Source organism: Pteropus medius, unplaced genomic scaffold (assembly GCF_902729225.1).
Source record: "Pteropus medius unplaced genomic scaffold, Ma_sr-lr_union100, whole genome shotgun sequence".
Classification (NCBI taxonomy): Eukaryota; Metazoa; Chordata; class Mammalia; order Chiroptera; family Pteropodidae; genus Pteropus; species Pteropus medius.
In genome coordinates, this window is record NW_024356249.1 from 16,101,358 (window position 1) to 16,126,830 (window position 25,473).

Consider the following 25,473-nt stretch of genomic DNA (forward strand, 5'->3'; position numbering starts at 1 on the left):
TCTGTGTTGACTTTTGAAAAAAAAATTAGAACTAGGCAGGTAAAAAAAGGAATGCTGCACAGAGGTATGAGGGAAAAGAGTAGTATATTCAAAGCTCCATGTGGTTCAAGATGTCTGGAATACAAACTGGGAAAGGTGGATGATGTAAGATGTTGTCACTACGTCACAGAGGCCATTTGATGGCATAATGAGGACTTGGATTTTAGTTTTTAGGCTATGAGGAACCGTTGAAAGATTTACAGCAAGGAAATGACATGATGTAATTTGCATTTTGGTAAGCTCATTCTGGCTGCAGTGCAAAAGATTGATTGGAGCCGGGCAAGACGAGACAGGAGACCAGGAAGGAGGTTAATGAAGCATTTAAGTGAGAAACAATGACATAGAGAAGGAGGATGGGTTTGAGATCTGTAGAATTAACATTATCTCGTAACCAAATAGAAATGGTGACTGAAGAAACCGAATATATCAATGACAATTCCCATGTTTCTGGTTGGGCAACTGGTTAGATGTAGATGCCTAATTATCAGTATGGGAATAAAAGAAGAAAAACAGATTTCGAGAGAAATAAAGTTATTTAATTTTGAAGATGTTAGGTTTGGGGAAATTTGAGATAACTAGATAACTAGTTTGAGATAACTAGAATGCTATTATATTTATAAATCTGGAGCTGAAGAGAAAGATCTTGTAGTACTTTGCCCTTACAAAGCAACACAGACCGAATTACTTCAACACAAATTTGTTTCTCATAGTTTTAGAGGCTAGGAGTCCAAGATCAAGGTGTTGGTAGGTTTGGTTTCTTCTGGGGTCTTTTTCCTTAGCTTGCAGATGGTCAACTTCTTCCTGTATCTCCTGTATCTTCTGTGCATGTGTGCCCCTAGCATCTCTGCGTCCATATTTCTTCTTATAAGGGCACCAGACAAACTGGTTTAAGTTTGCACAAGTAATTTAACTTAATTACACTTCTTTAAAGGTGACATATATCTCTAAATATAGTTGCATTCTGAAGTAATGGGGTTTAGGACTTTGGCATATGAATTTTGGAGGGATACAAAACTGCTCATAACAGAACTGATCTGCAGATAGATTTTGGACTCTTTGACTATAAGTGATCATTTAGCATAACAATAGATGAGAACACCCAGGAACAATGTAAAGATTATATTTAGTTCTCAGAATTGACCTGGAAAATGTTTCTAAGCAAGAAAATGATACACTAGTCTGGATGACACAGCAAATTGGAAAATTTCTAAGTCAAAATGCAATATTACTAGTAATCTAAGCTTGAGAGGACAACAGCCCCACAGAAATCCTTAAAGATTTTTAACATATCTCTATTTTTATAGACATTAGACTCATCTTTTGAATCAGATTCCCTTAGGAGTGAAATTTTACCTTCACCTTTTATTACTGTTGCTGTTACTACATATGTTCATGTATACTAGACTGGTTACTATGGAAAAAGGGTGATTCTCGGTAGCTTTAGTGCCAGGTGAGATCTAAAAGTTTTCTGCTAGCTACTTGTCAGTGCAGCAGACTTCACAATTCATGGAAGCCACCAGTGAAAAGACAGCCTCTGGCAGTCATTGTTTCTATATTCTACAACCAGAGAATCTGAGAGTTTGGGAAATCGTTAAAGTTTTTCTTGTTCTTTTTCAAGGTGGAGATGACAGTCCTAGACAGCCTCTTTGCATCTCCTTACTTACAGAGAAGCCTAGTAAATGAAATATGGAGTCAAATAGCTTCTGTTTTTCTACAGCCAGAGCTGTAGATATGGTGGAAAAAATATTTCACCATATTCATGATTTTCTCTTCTAGTTTTATGAATTTATCTAAATCCTCTGGTAATAACATGCCAGCATATTAGAAAAAAATTCAGTGCTACTTTAAATGTCAAATAATTGTAAGCTCTATGTTTCTGTTTCTACGATAATTTGAGTGACCTTGGAAAAAGATATAGATGAAAATCAAGAGATTTATTTATCCTTTATACAGAATTCTATTCTTGGATAATTCGTATTGTTTAGACCTCAGTTTTATACATGTGAGACAAGGAGGCTAGACCATTATTATTATTTTCTTCTAGGAAATAAAGATGAGTAATTTTGTTTATTAAATCCTATTTACATGGTTCTGCTAAGATCTATTTTGAATGTCTTAATATTTTACACTTATTAGGGCTTCCCTAAAAGGAAAGGGCTTTACCAATCCATTTATCTACTGAACTAGAAAGAATGGACTGTTAAAGTTCTTCCCTGAAAAGAACAGTTTAGAAACAAAATAATCTGAAAAACACTTCTAAAAAGAGCTGATGCAGTTTTGCAACTGGTCCTAGATAATAAAAAAAATGCCAATGTAGTGAAAGATAAAAATGAAATGATTCGATAGCCCTATCATCATAAATATCAAGGAGCACCGTGATTTTAATGTTGCTGAAATTGGCACTAGGACATTATTGATTTTCTGTATCATCTAATGGTTTCCTACAAATATCTTTTATAAGAGTGCATTATATGTCTTCTTAATAATCTTTTCTCGAGTCATATACTATCAAAAGCTGGAGAGTACTACTCATTCAGCAGTAAGTTAAGCTCATCAAGCATATTTCTATTAAAATTTTATTATACTTGAACTAATATAGAAAAGCGATACAATGTAACTTTACTATTCAATTGGCCACCTTGATTGTCTTATGTTGAACATTTTAAAAATCAAAACGCTTTATAAAAGAATTATTAGAATTTATTAGAATTTTATTTTATTTTTTTGGCATTTTTAATGTGAGGATAATTATTTTAAAAGCCTATTGTTACAAAGACTTTCTGTTCCCAGGCACACCCGTCTTTCTTTTTCCCCAGTGCTTTTCACTTGGGCAAAAAAGATATTTTCAGAGCATGACCTGTGTGAAATGTGTGTTAATTTTGTTCAATTCCCAGCTACTTTACATCTTGACATAGAAGAATTACTGCATCACACAGTGTTAGATAGAAGATAGAAGATAATTACTGAACTTTATGTTACCACTGATGTGTGAAATTTTTCAAGGAAGAAAATCCATTCATTTTGATAACATAAGCACACTGGTTAAATGCACAACTTTGTCCCATGAAAAATTTATTCTTAACACATTTTTTTTTCTCTAGTAAGCCATTATTTGAGAGTGCTTCAGTGAATTTTGATTTTAATTTTGGGATATGAGACACTCATATTTTGATGTCTATATTCTTCCTCTGGTCGCTCAGGCATAGTAATAGACTTTTTAGTTACTGAGATATTTAAAGTCACATTCTTCCTGCTTCTATTTGGGGCTGTCAGTACACAATGAGTTCACTTTGCTGTTACACGTAATCTTTACCTTCTAACACCTGAGAAAAGGATTTCTGTTGCTGTGAGGGACAGACGCTGAGGTCAAAGTGGAGTGACGTGTCTGGCCCAGCTGTCTCTTCATCCCCTTTTTACTTTTTCCTCCTTTTCCCAAAGTTGAATAAAAAGATGAGTTTGGGCATATTCATATCTGCTGAATAGATGCATAAATTGGATTACTAAGAGATGGTTAGATATATTGATTCGAAGAACTCTAATATTTTTAGATAAAATAAGAATCAAGAGGTATTTCTTATGCCCTCCAGGTTTTCATAAGACCACTCTTAGAAACTGAATATGGGGCTGGAGGAACATTAGCCTCACCCAGTTTGGTATTTTTTAGATTCTTATTACTTACATGCATTAATCTGACCCAGTACGCTGCTTCCCAGATTTTTATATACACAGATTAGAGTTTACATTTTTCTTCTTTCTCATATTGCTTTAACTAGTAGCCACACTAGGTTTTCCTTTCTTAATTTAAATTGAGAAATCAAAGCCTATACTCCCTGCTATAGTAAGAGTCTTGTTTTACTACAGGGAAAAAGAGACTAAGCTTATAATTAGTGTGCACTCTACGTCCAAGTAGTAGATTGTTGATTAAAGTCAGCTTGTGACATATTTTCTCCTTGTGAAGTGTTCTGCAGGACTTATATAGTCTTCTTTCTCTATTTCTTTGTCTCTTCCTCCCTCTCTTCCCACTCGTTCGTCAGTAGTTGTCTCTCCCTCTGTGTAGCTAAAAAGAATAAGTTAAAAAATTGAAATCTATTGAATAAATTTGGCTCAAAAATTTCTTTATTATAAATATCCTAAGTATTGATTTCTGTCCCCTTGAATTACCTAGAGAACTACAAATATAAATACATGACAAGTAAAAAGAGAGAGATTGAAATACTACAAATATCTTTTATAAGAGTGCAGTTTTGATGGAGTTTGTTTTTGAATGGAGTGAAGGGACCCAGTAGTTAAGGATTAGGCTAACTGTGCTAACTTAACAGCATACTTTGGCTTGGGTCCAGATGGTAGGCATTTGGGATGTTTCTGCAAGAGCTTGCACATATCTCACAATGGGAAATGGGGACATTCTTTCTTGCTCATATGCTAATTTGTCCTTGAGTAAAACTCCAATCTCAAGTTCCTAAAGGTGACCTAAGGTATTATTTACATTTTGTGGCCCTGTTTTATCAGAATTGCACCATTTTATTATGCACTAGACTGTACATTCTTAAAGTAAAATAAATGCATCTGTTAGTAGGAATTAAAAACTAACCAATTACATTTCTCAATCTTATGTGGTAAGAATTCACCTTTTCTTCTTGCTAATTGTGGTCTTTCTTCTGTTCATTCCTGATTTTCAATGCCATGGATCACAATGTTCTTTACACCTTAAATGTTACTGCCACTCCACTCTCCCCCCAAAACTGACATATTTAGAATTATGTTTAACGATTCAATATTAAAAATATTTGATGATATATTACTAGACTGGCATTATGCACTCACATGTGAATACTTGAAAAACCTGCTCGACCTTCGAAAATAAAATCCTTTCAAGTTTCTGAGAGACTTGTACCCAATAATAATTTTCTTAATAATTCTGTCTTCCCCTCCAGTATTATTCTCTGGTTAATACAAAATTTTATTTGCATAATCAAACACTTAATATTTAGTCTATTCAGTTATTTGCAAAAATATGGACCATCTGTGAAATATGTTTAACTATTAATGGAGCAATTGTAGATTTAGTTTGAGAGTGCATGATTATGGATGATTTTCTCATTTGTTATTTGAATAATTGTGCTTGTAAAATAAAAGACACAACAACAAAGAGATCCAATCTAGTTTGATCACTGCAGAACTATTTGAAGAACAAGAGTTGGGTTGTGTGAGTCAATTATCATAAAGAGAATGGAAAGTAAATGACTCCAGTGATTTCTTTTAGATTAGTAAAAACAGCACAAAAAAAATCTCCCAATTCCTCTTCTTTCCTCCTTAACTAATTTTATGTTGGTTTTATTGCTAGAAAATCCACAGGCATACACAATACCTTTTCTCCACATCCTGAAGGAATAAAAGCTGTTGATGATGATTTGGAAGAAAATAAAAGACTTGAATCTATTTTTGTGTTATATAGGCCTGCAACTCAGTAAAATAAAACTAGTTAATAAAGAATTAACTCAATTTTAAGGTAATAAAAAGAACATTGATATATTAAGCAAAGTTGTATGGGTAAAAGAAATTGCACTTGGATCTTGCCTAGGAAGAAGGTGGATCTGTCACATTCAGCTTAAATTTCTGGTATGTTTTTAAAATTTAGAACCACAGAAAGACATAAATAATTATCAACTCGTCAACCAACCAACTTATAAAATCAGATTACTTTAGCAACTACTCAATAGTTTGTTTCATTATGATGACACACAGAAGCTGTTTCATTTAATTCCATCATCTCCTTAAATATCCACTTGTTTACACTATAACCTCAGTGGAGAAAAGTAATTAGGTTTATGAGCTGGAGTGCCACTCCTATTTTCACAAAACTCAACATTTCTGTAAAGAAAAAGCATTTTGGATCCCTAGGTTTTAAAATCTGGCTAATTGAGACATGGCTTCATGGATCTTGGAAATAAAAAGTAATAATCTAGAACACACTTTAATTAAATATGATATTCAATATCTCTAAAGATAGATATCCTTGTATGTTTTCATGGGAGGAGATCTGGGATTCTAAGATGCTGAATTGGTAAATATTCTGCTACTATTTGATTTGAAAGTTATATCGAGTTTACCTACTCCAAAATATCTCTCCCACAGTTCTCTGGCTTAAAATAATCACTAGATTACTAATGTGATAGCTAAGGCATCTAGAAAGTCATAGATGAAACTTAGAATCAAAGCTTTTGGGCTAGAAGAAAACAAGGGATTTGTGAATTCTATTTTCTCACCAACATAATTGTCTTTGGCACAAGATAATTGCATTTTTACTTGAAAACCTACAATAACAAGAAACTTGCTATCTCAAAATATGGGTAGCTCTATTCTTGGTCAGTGTTAATTAGATAATTATTATCTGTTAAACATTGAAGCTAAACATGCATTTCTTGCAGCTTATATCTTTCTTTTTCTCATTTTCCTTCTTTTCTTCTTCCCCTCTTTCTTCCTTCTCTCCCCTTTTAATTAAATTTATTGGGATGATATTGCTTAATAAAATTATATAGGTTTCAAGTGAACAATTCAATAATACATTACATATATATTGCATTGTGTTCACCACCAAAGCCAAATCTCCATCCTTCACCATTTTTTGAACTTCTTTACCCTTATCTACCTCCTCATCTCCCTTCGTTTCCTCTGATAACCATTTAACTGTTGTCTCTAGCTATGAGTTTTGTTTGTCTATCTTGCTTGTTTGTTGCTTTCAGTTTTATATCCCGCATAAGAGTGAAATCATATGGTTCTCAACTTTCTGTTTGACTTATTTCACTTAGCATGGTTATCTCAAGATCCATCCACGTTGTCTCAAATGGCAGTAATGGCAGTATTTCATTTTTTCTTAAGGCTGAGTAATATTCCATTGTATATATGTATCGCATCTTTATCCAATCATCTATCGAAGAGTACTTCAGTTATTTCCAAGCCATGGCCACTGTGAATAATGCTGCAATAAACAACAGGGTTCATATATCTTTATGGATAAATGTTTTCAATTTGTGGGGTAGATACCCAGAATAGGGATTGCTAAGTCATATAGTAATTCTATTCTTAATGTTTTGAGGACTCTCCATACTTTTTTTCATAGTGGCTGTACCAATTTACATTTCCACCAGCAGTATATGAGGGTTTCTTTATCCCACAAACTCTTTAACACTTGTTATTACTTGTCTTCTTGATAATAGCCATTCATTCTTACAGGTGTGAAGTGCTATCTCATTGTGACTTTGATTTACACTTTCCTAATAGCTAGTGAAGTTGAGTATCTTTTCATAAGTCTGTTCACCGTTTGTATGTCTTCTCGGAAGAAGTGTCTGTTCAGATCCTCTGATCATTTTTTAGTTGGATTGTTTGGTTTTTTTGTTGATGAGTTGTATGAGTTCTTTATTTATTTTGAATATTAGAATGCTAAGCAGAGTCAGGCCTAGTTAATTTTTTCCTTTCTTTCTTTCTATACAATAAGTTATTATAGACAGTCTACCATGAATATAGAAGTATATTAAATTCAAAATACAAAGATACAAATTTATATCAGTCTGGTGAAGATTTAAAGTACATGTATAATAACTATATCAAAGGTGTTGATGGCTGGTGTATACAGTATTTTGATTAAGGTAGGAGAATAAATAGGTCAATATGCTAGATAAGCAAAAGTAGTTATTTTTAAAGATAAGCAAAAATAGTTATTTTTACAAAGCCATTTATTAGGGTAAGAAGGTTGAAGAATCAACGAATAAACCAACAAAAAACTAAAACACTAATGCAACAATACAAATCGCCTAAAATTATATACCTAGGATCCCAAGTGTGTGTGTGTGTGTGTACACATGTACACAAGTTTGCATGTGTATGCTGGCACACAGGTGACTATATTGGAAAGAGGTTTAGTATTGAAACTATATTAGGTCTTTAAAGTTCATGGAGACATTAACTTACATGCCTAGACTTCTGTTCTTTTATGCAAACACTCTAGAAGTATAACTGGATCACTGAGTACAAATGCTGTAAAGTGCTTTGGAAGTTTTAATTGTAGTAGATAATGACAAGGAAACTAATTGCTGACTTTTGAAAGATGGAGAAGAAGCTGTATCTGAAGGTTAAATGGTGTTGCAAAGTCTGTATTTTCACCACAACCTCATTCATAGTCACATTAGTTTGAAAGTTTTTCTACAATATAGTATTGAGAAACACATGCAATGTACAGAGAAATAAACATGTACTTATTATCATATATAAGTATGAAAACATTTTTATGAGTGTAGAGAAAAGTGAGAAAATATATAGATAGGTTAGTATTGGTTAACTCAGGGAGATGAACTGGAGAATGGTGGGGATAAATAATTAACGGTTTCTTTATGTATTATATTTTTATTATTATATTTATCTGTTTTGTTTTTATAACTTAAAAATTTGGTAAATTTAAAAAGTAAAAGTTTTAAAAAAATTTTGCAGTTCTTAAAGTTTTATTTATCATAGATTTACAAGATCATAAAATTGGAGGACTGTTATGGAATTGTCATCTTTTTAATTGTCCTCTTGTTTCATAAAATTAAAAAAAACATTTAAAGATCATGAAGTAAGGATGGCATAAAATCACTTTATGAAAAATCACATTGTCATTTTGCTCTGTTTTTGACTGGTGAAATTTGATCATAAACTAATCTTATTTGTAACCTCACCTTTTTTTTAATATACGTGGATTGGCAGTGGGTTACAGTAGTAAGTAGTAGAAAGTTCTCCCAGAAATTAGAAGCAGAAAAAATTAAATTACTTACAACATATCATGTACCATCACGTTACAAATTTATCTTTCTAAGTCATATTATACATCAGATATCAATCATTCTAGAGGAATCTGATTTTTGACAGGGCGAGGTCAGACTCAGGTGGTTTGGAGAGCTTCATAGGATTCCTGATTATCAGTAAACTAGTTCTAGTTATAAACTCAGTTAGTCGCCATTATAAACAAATAAAGTTGGGCCATCTGCTAAAACTTGTTTTTAGCCTAAAAGCATTCAGATGAATCAATGTAAAAGTCTTTGGTCATGAAATATTTGACAAGTGTCTCACTTTGGATGGTAAACACACGATGTGATATGTATACGACAAACTGTTGTACACTGGAAACTTATTTGATTTTGTTAACCAATGCCACCCCAATAATTTCAAATAAAAAATTACATTATCAAAAAAAAGTCTTTGGAATCTATGGAAGAATATAAACAGGTGTCAAAAAGCAGGATTGGGCTTAGGTCTTTATTGTATCCTTACCTTTTGGTTTTTTTTTGTTTTAGTGGACGATTTGGTGCATAAGTGCATTTTATTTAGATAACTGAGTTATTTGGAGTAAGAAAAGTTAAGAGAATTTGAAGGATAATTTCATCTTCATTTAGGAACAAAATAAATGAAGAATAAATATTTCCATTTGATATGCAAGCTTAGTTTGCCTCTCTTTACACATTATAAATAACAAAAGAAATTTTATTTATTTATTTTTGCAAAGTATGGCTATTATAGGGCGAGCAATAGAAAAAGCCACTGTGTAGAACTGTGTAATGAAGAAAGAAATATAATCTTACCCTTGAAGCATTGTGTTATTTGGGAGATATGCTAGGATGGAGATATGGCTTAGTTACACAGAACTTTCTCATATCGAAATGAATCGTCATAATTAGAAATTACTGACTAAAAGTGACACTATCCTAAATTCTTGGAGGTATTTAGTAGAAGACTATAACGCTTATCTAATTAACTTTTACAAAAAAATATATGGAGTTTCTATTAATTCTCTCTATGGAAAACAAAGTACTGTCAGAACATTGGGCTAAGCATAAAGTCCAGTCATAAAATAGGTTGTCTTTAAGAGATTCTTCATCATATAATTTCATTTTCTCAGGTATCGTCCAATGTAGTGATTTGAAGTACTATTAAACAAAAGCTTGCATGGATCTCATAGGCCCGCTGTCTTCTTTTGTTCTTTTATTGCTCTGTGTACCCCACTTTACACCTCAGGAGCCTGTGCACATGAGTACCATTACCACAGCACCTTGGAATATTTTGTGTCTAAAAACACAGAATAGTTCAATTGCTTCTTGACTGCAAACTTTTAGACAAATAAAGGTTTTTGTTTCAGCTTCTAGGAGCAATACACATGACCTATTTTGAGGATTAGGAGAGTTAATTTTCTCTGTTCTGCCACCTTCCCTCAAAAAAACAAACATTATTATTAGGTTCAGATATCTTGAGTCCACTTGCCTTTATAAACTATATCAAAGTTAAAAAGCCTCATCTAAATATCGTTTGAGAAAGTTTCCCATTTAAATAGGCTTTAAAGAAAATTACCCTTAATACTTCTCTTATCCCTCTTAGTTTCTAAGAAAAAGGCTGTATAATAACTCCTTTTTAAATGCTGGGAGGAAAAATGCTATATGATATATATAAATGTATTTTTTATAAATATATTAATAAATCAAATCCAAGAACACTGTATTCTTTAATTGAAACTATGGAGCTCATCACAACACAAAGTATTTTTCCTAAAAATCTTTAATGACTGTACTAATACCATTGATACTTTTGTATGCAAGCAAGCCTCAGTTCACATTATAACGATATGTTTCACATTTGCATATAATGATTTTTCAAGGCCATGCTGGTAGTCCTATCTTAATCAATAATAATGGCACGGTTTATGTTTTTATAGCAGATTAAGTTTAAACAAACAACATAGAAGTTATTTCTATTGAAATCCAAACAATAGAAAGAATAGGTCAAAATATATAGGGGAAGGAAATGATCCATTCTTAATTAAAGATTCCTTTTCACATTTACTTTTGTTTTATTTAAGGAAAAGACATTTTTCTTGATTAGGAAGCTTTCTTCACATGACTAGTCATTGTTTCCCTTTGGAAATTTTAAAAAAGAAAGGAGTTATGCATTTTAGTCAGAAGACTGAATGTACCTTGGTCACTGCTTTTAATTGCAAGGACTTCAGAACTGGTGAGAACTAAAACTTGCTTTTCTCTTGGAAAGCAGTTACCAAGTTTAAAAAAATTAGTAGAATCTAAATAATATAATTAGAGGTACCAGTAGGCCATGCCCATTGGAGGTATATTTCCCCCAATAACAACAAGTTATGTTCCTTGTAACATGTCAACTCTGACCACCCACAATATTTTCACCCATGTGAAACCTATGGAATTTCTGGGGTGGAGCGGTGGGGCTGTGTTGTTGTGATAATGTTTCCCACTGATCTCTGAGCAACTAGAAAATCAAAAGGTAATCTTTCTTGCTATATTTGTTTTGTGAAAATTAGTTTTTTGTTTAAATATAAATGATTCATTGGATTGATGCATAAGGACAGTTGCAAATTTACTTACTATTTTCTCCTTATGGTATGCAATCAACACTACAATATCTTAATCAAAGAAAAATTTCACAATTGCAGTTTAAACATGCAGTAACTGTGCACTGGCTAGTCGTTTTTCACCATTGGATATAAAGAATTTAAATGCCACATAATTCTATATACAATTACTTCTTTGAAGGCAGTGCCTTCGATATTATTGACATGTTTGTTGGATCAAAGTCTCTGGTCATGGAGACCACATAGTTGTGTCATCTATAGTAGTAGTTATGACTCAGAGTCAAGATCAATTATAGTTTTAAAGAAAAGCTGGCCCCTATCAGCATTACTGTAGGGTATGTGGTAGCTCAGATACACTCATCCTAGAGATACCGCCCAGAGACATATCAGCTGTGTACCTCTGCACAGATGAAGGCATGGCAGAGTCAGAGGAAAAAACTCTGAAGTCTCTCAAGTTTGAATGATCTTTCTTTGCCCTCTTCCCTTCATTGCTGGCATATTGACTTATGATTCCTTTCTGCCATCTATCTTTGAATTTTAGGCACTCAAGCCTTTCCCATTTTATAAATCTTAATCCTGGTAAAAATTACCTCTATAGACTGAATGTTTATGTCTCCCCAGAATCCATATGTTGAAAATTAATACCCAATGTGATGGTATTTGAAGTGGGGCCTGAAGAAGGTGATTAGGCCATAAGGGTAGAAACTTTATGATTAATGTCATTATAAAAGAGATTCAAGAGAGTCTATGGCCATGCCACCCTGAACAAGCCTGATCCCATCTGATCTCGGAAGCTAAGCAGAGTCAGGCCTGGTTAGTACTTGGATGGGAGACCACCTAGGAAGACCAGGTGCTGTAGGTGTAAAAAATAAAAAGTAAGGGATTGTAAGCTGACAAGGACCTTGCAATCTGTGAGGTCAACCAAAGGTTGCTTCGCCTAAAAAACAAACATATAAACAAACAAACAAACAAACAAATAAATAAAAGAGACCCAAGAGAGCTCCCTGGCCCCTTCTGCCATGTGAAGACACAGGAAAACAATGGTCATCTATGAACCAGGAAGGAACTCTCACCAGACACTGAATCTGCTGGTGCCTTGATCTTGAACTTCTCAATCTCCGAAACTGTGAGAAATAAATTTCTGTTGTTTATAAGCTGCCTAGTTTATTGTATTTTTATTATAGCAGCCTGAAAAGACTAAGACATTACTCATTCCATCAGTTATACATTGAGGATTATTTTGTACAAAGTCAGAAAGTTTCCAATCCCTGTATATACTTTACCTCTCATTCTAGTGTTTAAGTTTGAAGGAAGGATTCAGCTTTGTTCATCTTTTTATTTTTCCAGTACTCAGCACATTCTTGTGGCTATTGACCAGCCCCACAATGCCTATTATGTACTCCACAACTATGGAATGAATGTGTGTATAAGGAGCACACCTTCAATTAAAGCATTTTTATGACTTGTAACATAGTATTTTAATGTAAAGCGGTAGGACTATAATACTGGAAACAAAGTAAACACCCGTCTGCTGCATTGAGGCTAGAACCCTGGCTGTTTGTAGGTAAAGAATCAGGACCTTTTTCTTTTAAGATTTGAATGTTGAAGTGTACGACGGTGCCACTGATGTACATAATGACTTAATTTTCACATATCCGGAAAAACAGAAAGAGTTGAAAATAAACTCCCTCGAACTGGTTAAATGATGGTAGGATAATATATAAAAAAAAAACAACTGATTTGCTTATTTGAAATAATGCTAATTTCAATCACATATGTGATGAATTATCATTTATGCCTAAACCCCATGTTACCCAGCACATATTATGTGCAGCATAAGTATTTGACAGATTAAATTCGTTTGATTAAAATAATGAAGTCACTCATCTGGTTTCATGTTCTAGAGATCATTCTGCATAACTGTCTTCATTTAAATCATAAAAGGATGCCTATACAGGAAATGTTCTAGATATTGAGGATATAGCAAGAGCAAAGCAGACTCAACTTCTCACTTGTTTGGAGCTAGCAATGATCACTACTGATACCTCTTCTTGAACAAAATTTCTCTCTTGTCTGAAATATCAAGAACCCATGTGTAGTTTTCTTTATGAGAGGTTGATTAGGTGTATTGATCGAATTCTGATGGAAATGTGGATTACGTATTAGGTTAACCAGTGCCCAGGCCAGTTAGCTTCTCTTAGTTCCACAGCAAGCTTAAAGCATAAATACTAGCAAAATCTATCAAAATGTGTTTTATGGGACAAGAGTAAACCCAAGTAATGGAAACCTACATAAATCTAGCCATAACTGAAAATCAGTTGCATGCCTGAAAACACATGCCCAAAGAACATAAATTAAAAGTAAAATCTTCCTACTTACAAGGAGCCAGCTGTAGACTCAAATGAGGGCTAATAATACCAGAGAAAATTTGATATATGTGTTTATCAATGCCTGTTTTCACATCAGTTATGGGCAAAATCATCTGTTTTTAATAACATATGTTCAAATTATTCTTTACTGTTTTTTGACAGTTGACTACCTAGGTTTTTTTTTTTTTTTAATAGCCTTCGTATATTAGAGATAAACAATCTTTCCAGAATTAGCAGTAATAATGCATGGTAGTGAACTCTATTTCTATGCATATCTGGTCCAGTAAAAATATCTCCTCTTGTCACCTGCTATAGCTGTTTATTTATCCTACATGACAAACTCCCAGAAAACAATGTCTACCCCCCTTCTGTGCAAGCTCTGGTAAAGAGCTGTTTCCCGCTGTTTTTTTTGGCAAAAAGTTTTCTTGAGATGTGAGTTTGCTGCATTTGCATGTGTGGCCCAGAGGCCTCGTACAGTCTCAGCTGGATAGGTCCTTTGCAAAGGGAAATAGCTAACATATTACATTTTATGATGAGGCTGCCAGATTGTTGTTCTCCTACATACACCTCCTAGACAGAGACTCCCTAGGGTGAATGGGAGAGATAAATGAGGTGTTAAGGAGAATAATAATTTTGCACAAGGTGAAAGGATAAAGGAAAAGTGAAAAACATTCTTGCTTAGCCACAAGATAAGTCATATTAATTAGTCTGCGAATGACACAGCTCCACAAGTGGAAATCAAATTTATGAAAAGAGAACCATAAAATGGATACACCTCATAGATAAATATCACTTGAATGCTACACTTCACAGCTTTTCTACATTGTATAGAATTACTTCATTATTCATGATCTTATTAAAACACATTGTAGATACACTTGAATATGAATTCTAAATACTTAATCTCAGTATGCTCTGTGTATTTAAAAATACAATGAAAGATTCATTTGTACCATTTCAGATTTAGACATTTGCTTTACAGTGACAAATTATGAAAGAAAATAGTTTTCTACGGTTCATTTGGTTAAATTTCTATGACTCAAGTCTAGTTCACAGTAATGTGAAGAGACAATGATGTGCATAATCTAAAAAGCATGAACATACATTTGTCTCTGGAATGTATCTTTAAGTGTTTTCTGCATGTTCATTTTTTTCTGAATTTGGTTTGGCTTAGACTACTAATAAAATTTGTATGTATATATATACGCCACAACTGACGGCCAGGAAAGCCAGACCAGCCATAAAGAGAGATACATGCTAGTGAGGAACTATGTTTAGTATTGAATACATGATATAGATAATCTGTAAGATTTGACAGAATATTAAAAGTCTTCCCCTTTTGTTAAAATACTTCTGTAAAAGCATGAACTAAATATAATTTTAAACAGATGGGAAACCAGAAAAGTCTGTGGTTCGAGTATGTGCAATCAGGATATAACCTTTCTTCATTAATTTTGTTCTATTTAATTAGATTGATTAGGTATATAGACAAAGATATATAGAGAGATAATCTCAAATATGATCGTAGGTAAATTTTAGGCTTTATGTAATTAGGATGTGGATAAATATTCATATTAAAGAGGTAAATTTTTCCTTCATTTTTTCTTTCATCCAATCTTCCATTAGTTTTTTTTTTAATATTATAGTAAAAAGATAACATAAAATTTACGATTTTAATTGTTTTTAAGTGTACAGTTCAGTAGTGTTCTCTACTTGATTTTTAAAGGTGCTTTAACAAACATCTGTGAGAAAGCTAGGAAGTCATGAATAATCTAGAACCTAGTATTAAATTGATCTTATGTTCATTTTTCTAGAAATACTTGAGCAAAAGAATTAACTTAAAAGCTCAATGCCTTTTAAGAAATGTGTTTTGCTATTAATATATTCCTTTTAAATATTGTATATAAACAATTTTGCAAGAGTCACATTTCTTTAAGACGTGCCTATATCAGCATTGTTTCTCTTGCATGATGAAAGAAGTAATGACTACAGTATTATAATTATCTATTTTTTTCCTAAAGAATAATTAAGAGTGCAACCCTGAATAAGTAATGGTGTGTAAATTACTGCTGGCATCCCAAGGATCCAGTAGCTCATACATTTTTCTTTTCAAAAGTTTTTTTCCTTTGATTATTATGCCTCATTTATGCTATCAAATATAAGATTCATCCCTTTTTTTTTTTTTTTTTTTACAGCTGACGTTGCTTGTTTTAAAGTAATTGAAGTTTGTTGACTTCCTGGGAGAAAAAGCAATTTAAGTAATTAAAAAAAATATTCTGCCTCTAGAAAAAATTCACACGTTCCTCTAGAAAAAATTCACACGTTCCTGTACGTAAGTATAAAAATGAATTAACATGTGTAACTTGTGAACAGAAAAACTTTCCACCAGAACAATTATTATAAATATAATAATTATATTGGGGAGACATTCTCTGTTTTAGATATTTCTTTTGTTAAATCGTTTAATGCATTTTTGAATAAGCAATACGTACACATAATATTATGTTCAAAAAGGACAAAGTATATAATAAGTGAATATTTCTATTTTTTATCTCCTCCTGTAACCATTGTAACTATTTCTTGTGTATCATTTTCAGGATAGTTACTCATATTCAAGACTATATGGATATATGTGTATGTATTTATATTCATATCCAAAGCCATATCCATATTTATATCCATATATCTGTATCTTTCTCACTAATGAGTATGCTACAGGCACAATTGTACACTTTGCTGTTTTACTTGACAATATATCAGTACATATTGTGCTCTCTCCTTTTTAACCACTGCATATTATTCCATTTTATATAACTGAATATACATTAAATTCAGTATCTGAAAGTTATCTAATAATTCAATAACCCAGTCCTCTACTGTGTTGAACATTTATGTGGTTTCTAATCACTACAATAAATATTTTTATACAAATGTTACTTCACAAATGTCTAACAGTCTGCAGGACACATTCTTAAAATTAGTATTGCTGAGTTAAAGATTCTTTCAATTACAAGTTATGATTGATATTTCCAAATCATTCTCCATATAAATTGTACCATTTAACATGTCAACCAAAAATGAACATAAGTGTGTACTACTCCACATATTCATAAATAGAATGTTTTATATTAAAAGTAGTATGCCTCTAGTCAAATACCTGGTTAATTAAATATAAATATATATTTTGCATTCTATACAAATATATATTTTTCTTCATTGAAAATATCAAATATCCTGCATCCTTGGAATCATCCTAGAGTTTGAAGGAATAATCAAGCATAGCTTGTTTTTAAAATTGAAGAACCACAGGAGAGATTTCAACTACCCCTACCTTCTCTATAATAAAACAACACAACTTTACAGAAAAATGTATTAAAATAATTGCTAATGATAAGCATTATAGGAGCACTAACTATAAGAAGCACTGTAAAAGAAGCTCAGAATTAGACATGGCCTAAGTACATTTAAGCCACAATATAAAATTGTGTTGAGAGACTATACACAAAAACATACCTATTAAAGTCTACTACTTGTTAACTTCCTCCAAGTGAAGTTAATGAGTCCCTCTTCCATATTCCCATATTGCTTTATTTATATTGCACCCCTTCTCACTGTGGACTGTGTTTATTTATTGACCTCTCAACAACCTTTCTGGACTGTAAAACCTTGAGCTCAAGAACTTGAGTTTTCATGTACCCTCAATATTTAGTATAACATGTGCTTCACAGTAGGTATTTATTGCTTGTTTTATGAATAAATACATACTGAGCAACAACTCTTTTTAAAGTGTCAATAAATCTATAATGTAAATACTATTATTTGTCGAAATGAGCTCACTGGCATCTGTAATGGACAACTCCTTCTAGGTTACTTGGCTAGTTATTTGCAAAGGCAAGATTCATGTCTTAAGATTTTTTTACACCAAACTCAAGCTTTGGATGAAAGGGGAGATACTGCCTGCTAGGGAGCAAATGAACCAATGAAGGCATCTCTCAGGTGCAATTTAGATCAATGAGTGGCCCTTTATCCAAGTACTACAGAGTCACTGAGATTTGGTTTCAAATTTTTCCTTTTTTAAACTTTGACTATTCTACTGTCCCTGGATGTTCTTCTTCATAAAAAAGTATTATAGAGAGGGTGAGTTTCTTCAGCCATCTCTGTTCTTGTTGTCACTAAAAATACATCCTTTATATACCAAAAGTTCTCCTGTTAATCACTAAGAGAAAGAAGATGGTGCAAAAATTATAATAACAAAATTACAAAGATTCTGGAAAACTTAAAAATTCTTTTTCTTTTGTGTAATGATATTTTAGTTTCTTCCTCTCTCCAAACTCAGTAATACCTAGTTTCCTACCTCCAGCAGAAAGAACTGAAATTACCATTGAACGAACAATGGTTTTGAAGTGGTAAGCCTTCCAGACACCAACCTGAAGAGGTATCTCATGGAACCACATAGAGATAGTTCATTTTCATTTATCCCAAATGTAATCCAGTTAAAAACATTTTTTGGAAATTTCTTTATACTTCTTAAGGTCTGTTCTCCTGGGCTACACAAGGAAATCTGGGCTTCTGATTAATTATCTCCACTCTCTCATTTTCTATATTAAATATTGAGGGTACATGAAAACTCGAGTTCTTGAGCTCTAGGTTTCACAGCCCAGAAAGGTTGTTGAGAGGTCAATAAATAAACACAGTCCACAGTGAGAAGGGATGCAATATAAACATTATAACTTAATAATGGTTCTCTCCATTTTTTTTTTTTTTTTTTAATCACTGAGGGTTATGGACAGCTGATTCAAGAGGCCTGAGGGCATTGAAAGCAGAATCACATTTTCTCTCTACCTTTTTAGTCCTTTTTCCTACTCTGGTCTGTGCACTACCTGTGGCAGAAAGGCTTTTGAATAATTAGGCGGTGTGGGAGGGGGCAGCGGTGTGTGGTGGAAATAGAGAGTCAAATTCCCTTACACTAAAATTAACAGATTTCTAATATCTTTGATAAACTGGATTGAAATGTATTATTCATCAAAAATAGGTAATCATTAGGCTATTGATGTCAGTAATGTGAACGATATTATTAATGGGGACCAAATGTTTTAATTTGGGGGAGACTTAAAGATACTTATTTTAAGGAGGAGAAAAATGTGCCTTGAATAACTGATTGTCTTAAAATGATTTATAAACTCAAATTTAAAATTTAGAAAAAGAAAATGGGGTACCAATGCAAAGCAGAATGATGTAGATTTATCACTCATTATTTTAACATGAACTTTTTGAATACCTACAATGTGCCCAGTAGTTTGGAGAAGATACACCAGTAAATAAGTTAGACAATAATTCCTGCCTTCTTCAGGTTGATTTTTCTCCTAGATAGAAGATTTCAGCTAAGAATTAGGTGAATAGATTCTAATGATAATTCCAAAATAGACTTACTATATAAATTTAGGCAAGTCAGTCACCTATGTCTAACCTAATTTTCCAACCTGAGGTGTATCCTACTTATCTTATACAGTGTTGTTGTAAAAGTTGATAATAAATGTGAAAGCACTATACAAAGACTATTGAGCTATACCAAAGTAACAGAATGAAATTTATTTTGTATTATTCATTAAAAGCCTTAGGTCACAGCTCTAGGAGATATCTGAATCAACTATTGATTCTGAAGTCTTATCCACATTGGTAACCCAATGTCATTTTAATGCAATGAGATCAAAATGTCTACTTAAGTGAACATCGAAACAACCAAGAAGCCAGATCCACTATGAAATGTACTGGCATTTCCCTTTACCCTCTTAAAAGTATTACATGGCTAGGTGAACTAGACCAGAATGTTCCAGTCAGAAGAAATCTTGAATACCTTCTATAGGACAAGAAATTTTACAATATATTTACGTCCTCTCAAATTCTGATGATTCTCATTACTTTTTATAAAATTCACATTTAATATATGAAACCTTTGGTGGAGTTATGGTGATCCATTTGTTTTTATCTGATTTTTATGAACTCATAAACATGAAATTTAATTCTATCTAAGTCCAATTTTGATTAATTTCCTTTATTTCTTAATGAAATGTCTTTGTACTTTAGAGAAAACTAAGTCTCTCTCTCTCTCTCTCTTTCTTCTCAGCCCCCTCTTCCCCTGTCTCTGCCTCTCTGTTTCTCTCCAACTATTTACTTAAAGTAGGTATTCATTGTTTTACTTATCTTAGAATTTTCTTTGTAATGAATTTCAGTTTTTTACTATCTCCACATTACAAAAAATGCCATAGGATTTTAAAAATTCCGAGTTCTAATGTGCAAATGATGATGCATTTCTTCAATAATAACATAGACCTACATTAAAAAAAAATCAAGACTATATATCTTGATGATAACTGAGAAAGGAAGTCTTATTTTGACTGCCACTAAATAGTTATATGTCCCTGAGAGAGTCCCTTAACATCTGTAGGCTCGACATTTAAATGAGGGGTGAGGATTACTCTGTCTTTAAAATTTTTCCTTCCAATGTCAATGAGTTTATGAAACCATTTGTTTTTACAATAGGTGCATTTCATTTTTCTAAGCAAAAACTTCATTAATGTGTTAGATGGCTTATTAATTTTAATTACATTAATATTATCTTCTAATAAAAATTGACTTCGGAGAAAATAAAATACAATTTACAGCAACTTTAAAGTATTACTAAGATATATAAGTTAAATTATAAGAAATACATTTCAGCTAGGAATTAGGCGAATAGATTCTAATGATAGTGACTTATAAGAAATGCCATTCCAGTTGGAATACATAGATTTATGTTTTGGAATTGCTGTAGTAGACTACATGTATAGAGTTTATGAAAGTTTAATTCTTCCGGGCTTTTTAGGTTTTGTAATGCATGTAGATTTTTGTTATTTTAAAACAGTTAAGAAATATATTAAATTTCAAATTCAGAATCCATGAAAATTCATTCATGTGTACTGGAGGCACAGAGCTAACGCAACGGCCCAGCTCCTTTCCTCTTACACTGAGGCATTCTTTTCCTCTTTGCACTGCTTCACTTGCTCTGTGCTTGTGCCACTCATCTGTGTTGCTGTGCCTTATCTACTCCTCTTAAGATCCCTCTTCTTTCTCTCCATCTCACAATGGCTGTGTTCTTACTTTTTACCTTCTGGTCTATATGCTCACACTCTTTATTTTGATGTCCTTCTATCAACATATGTTACTTCATTTCATTCTCTTTTTCTTCCACTTGCTCTTCTGCATTTAGCTTTCACTTCCATTTTTATGGCACCCTATACGTGAATCCTCATTTCTCTTCATCTTTTAAATTCCTCTTCTGTCTTCCTTTTTTTTGATCTGCGCTATACAAACTCATTTATCCCAATCTGTGATTATTGTTACTTTACTTATCCATTCTTTATAAATATTTATTGGGCCTCTGTTATGCACCATTTGGCTTTTATTTTATGTCTCTTTCTATGAGGACAAAATACTAGAGAACAAAACAAGTATTTCAAAGGAAAGAAATAAGTTTTTGAAATCATATTCTTTGTTAGAAGTATGAAATTATTCATCTACTTATTCATTCAATAAAAATAAGAAGCAACTAACTGCCATTGCTAATATTACAACTGAATATTAAAAGAACTTGGACATGACTGCATACACAAGGCAAGACTCTTATATGACCTATATAAACATACACACAAAAGAACCACATCTATATCTATGTGCATACTTAAGTCTACGCATTTACCATATATGTGAGATTAAAATCTGTATGTTCTGGTCAATGTTGCCACTAAATTTATTAAAAGTTGTGAGTATATTTCCATATTAAGTGAGCATAAAATTATAAATACCATATAGTATACACACAGAGAGAATTTGAATGTTAAAACTAATAACAACATAACAGTTAATCTGACAAATATGTAATAAAATACACTAACTGTAGTGTACTGAATGACAATAAGGCAGAAATAGTAAGCCGTTCATGTAAATAAAAATAATCTGTCCCTCCTCCCACCCCACTCAAATCTATCAACAAATTCTTGGCTTCTTAACTTGACTAGAAACAAAAGGAGCCTTATTTTCCACAGGGTAATAAACTAATTCAATTACTTCCTAAGAAAATGTAAATGTGTTTGTAAAGGAAGAGAGGAAGATGAGAGGACTCTTGGAGGACAGAACACACAGAAGACAAACAGTTTTATCAGTCATAAAAGAAGAAAGATGGCATAAGATCCACGAGCTCTCGTGGGATGGAAGTACAGACAGAGGCTGTTCATGGTGACATATCCTCCACCTTTCCTAAAAGCATGGCAGTTGTGATTTAATTCTTTGAGGGTACTATTCTCATACCTCTAACCAGCCAGGGAGAGCTGGGTTCAAGGACAGTCAGAGCAGTCAGGCAGCCTGGGACTGGTATAGTGAAAGCAAACATTATGCCCTGAAAGTTGATATGATGTTTAATTGAGGCAAATTATAACCACAAGGCTTTGAATTCAAATATGTTCAATCAATGGAGAGAGTCACTGTACACAAGGGTAGGGCTAAAAACAGAAAGAAACTTAAATCATACTGGAAGTCAAGTTCAAGACCTAGTAGTATAGAGATTATTACTGCAAATGCTATAGATGAAATAAATCTTTTCAACCTAACATCACGTCCAGCGAACACTCTGCCATTTAAGCTGTTTCTTAAAACTCTTTGTATATCAGAGAAATAGACCTGAAAGTTTGAGGAAAAAATGACTCTTTGATTTCTCTTTCCATAAGATCAAATACACTTGAAAAAATAAAATCAAGAAGGAAGATTCAAAAACCAAAGTGAGACTTGTATTTTTCTTAACAGAAAATGCACTTTTCTTATTGTTGTCTCTCTAAAGGAATATGATTTACAGTAATTCGGTATTGAATCCCTTAGCTGATATGAAAACAAAATTATTTGATTCTGTCCCCCACTGATAGGATATCTGTAATTTCCCTTGCATTTTGCTTTAAATAGCTTCTTCATTTAGAAACTGAGCTCTAGCTCCCTCACTCCTCCCAAATGGAAGCAATGTGGCTATTTATATAATCTTGAAGTGAGAAAGGTCTTTCACTGCATGCTGATAGGGGCAGAAATCAGAAAGAGGGTTGATGAGAGATCTGACTACATGTAAAACAAATGTAGATATGAGAGCTGAGACAGAAAAAATCACAATAAATAAAATCGAAGGACAGATATTTAATTTTAAGTGTCACAATCAGCAAAATCACCAGGAGAGGAATTATTTTTTAAAAAGATGTTTTTGGGAATGATCCCTTCTCAGAGTGAAACAAGTCTGACTGTTGGGAAAAGAGAAAAGAGGACTTATGTACTAGAATAAGAAAACAAGGCAGAGGTTAGGCCATGGAGATCAAGAATGCCAAGGCCACAGTGTGAGTAGTGTCAGGGTGAATGCTTTTCAAGTTTCTTTTCATTGCTCATTCAGAAAGAGAAAGTAACTTACTGGGCTGTGTTAAATATGTCACATATCGTTGCAGGAAGAAAATCTTGGGTCAGATTTTCATAGAGAAAGGTCTGGATTGCAAAATAATTCCAGCAGATCTGTTTAATTTTCTAGTGGCACATTTTCATCTTTCTAAAGCAAAGTGATTTCCTTGTCCAGATACGCACAAAAGATAACAAAGCTGCATCCCAGTGGTGGGTGCCTACAAGATGGTTATCTATTGTCTCACCTCACTAAATGTGAGGGCTTCCAATTCTTCATAAAAGAGAGGAAAAGTGGAACTTTGCTAAGTGTCCACTAAGTTCATGGCTTTACACAAATAAATGTTAAGATATCTGGCCACTGAACACAAAAACCTATTTTAGCATGTGGCCAGCTGAAAGGCAGACTATAGCAATGAGGCCAAGGGCCACAGTTCATTCTCTTTAGTTAGTTATAAGGACTGGAATTACTTCTGAACTTATGTTTGTTTTATTAAATTACTTTCCTGAGTCATTTGACAACATATACCAAACGTCCTCCTAAATGCAGATCATTGCAGTAGGCACAGAAAAAGATGAAAGGCATATACAGGACATCTACAAAGTTTACAGAGAGGCAGAACAACTTCATAGGAGAAAAACAAACTAGCAACACATAAAAGAGAATATAGAGTTCTTATCATGGTCCAGATACTGTTGACAACTGTCAGTACAAATGTGACCAGAGTCTGATTCTAGCCTATATGTTTATTTTTAAATGTTTTTCTTTCTTAATAACTTTTTTTTAAATTTTCAATTATATTTGGCATACAATCATATAGACAGGACCAAATCCCAGCCAGCAATCACAACTGTGAGGGTTTAGAAGAATTATCAACAAAAGTTATCTTTGGTCTAGGATATATTAGGAGAAGGCATAAATATTAGATACACACAAAATTTCTGTAGAAGTCCTTACTCTTAAGTAAAAGTGTTCTTAATTAATTCCTAAGGATAGGACCTGGCTTCTGGCAGTAATGAGCATTTACTAGTAAACAGAACCTACAGTCATCATGACATTATTATGCGAATTTTTGTAATATGCACATCCCTATCGTTGTGGAAAGACAAATGTTTTCTGCCCACAGGAAAATCTAATTTAGTGAGATAAAACTGGATGCTGTCATCTTGACCAGAAATAAAGTCTTTGCTAATGATTTCTTTGCTTTGATATATTTTACACTAATATTATTAAATATTATAGAAATTAAATATGGTGATTTCCTGGTATTTTGTTCTTGTCTAGAGTTTTGGAAATTGATTTTTAAATCACTTATCCTAACAGTTTCATTGGTAAAGTTAATGGGTCTATCACTTATAATATCTACCTTTCTAGAATCATCAGATTTTATTTGGTAATATAACCTGGCTGGAATCTCTGGGCCTCAGAAATGAAACTCAGTTCTAGTATCTGACTAAACATTTTCCAGTAGAGCTGAAAACAGGAATGTTCCTGAAGTGGATGGCTTTTTCATATATGACATAATTGTCATCTGACACTCTCATCACATTCTCTTTCACCATATATATACTTTTTTGAAATTCCAGTCCTAACTTTTAACTGTTACCTTAAATTTTCAAAAGAGATCGATTGTATCCCTACAAAAATTTCATTCAATTTCTTAAGAACTAGATATAAGGAAGTTAATCTTTAAATATATATCACTTTAAAAAATATGCTTATGCCAAAGTTAATTTTGAGATGCTTTTTAGTGAGCTAGTATGAGGAAATAAGCCTAAATTGCTTATATTTTTCCTAATATATGCCTTGAAAATAGCTAATAATAATAACACAAAAACTAAGCATATATAAAATAATTTATTTATTTTAAATATTCCTTGAATTTATTTCATTAAAAATGAATATTCCATATAAACATTCTCTATTTTTGAGAATAGGTAGTAACTATTTTTGTTTCACTCACAGTTGAAGTATTTTAAAATTTTCCATTACACATTCTTGTACAAGTAATTATTTTATAGTGTGCTGTGTATATATAATATAAAACAGGAAGTATATTTACAATCAATTTTTGAAAAAGGTTATTGTGATCCTCATTTGTCAGTCTTCCAAGCATGACAGATCTTTAAAAGGACTTTGAATTGTAATGTGTTGAAATAATTTCCCCAAATTCTGAAACTGTGAGCCATTTATTTTCCTAAAACCCCTCA

The 25,473-nt window shown here is 32.7% G+C and overlaps 1 protein-coding gene and 1 pseudogene across 2 annotated transcripts in view; one reads left to right on the top strand and one right to left on the bottom strand.

Moving 5' to 3' along the window:
• KCND2 (potassium voltage-gated channel subfamily D member 2) overlaps positions 1–25,473 on the bottom strand; it is a 458,997-nt gene that overhangs the window by 74,164 nt on the left and 359,360 nt on the right. The gene's annotated exons all lie outside the window — the stretch shown is intronic.
• Positions 12,181–12,299, top strand: LOC120601422 (uncharacterized; annotated as a pseudogene).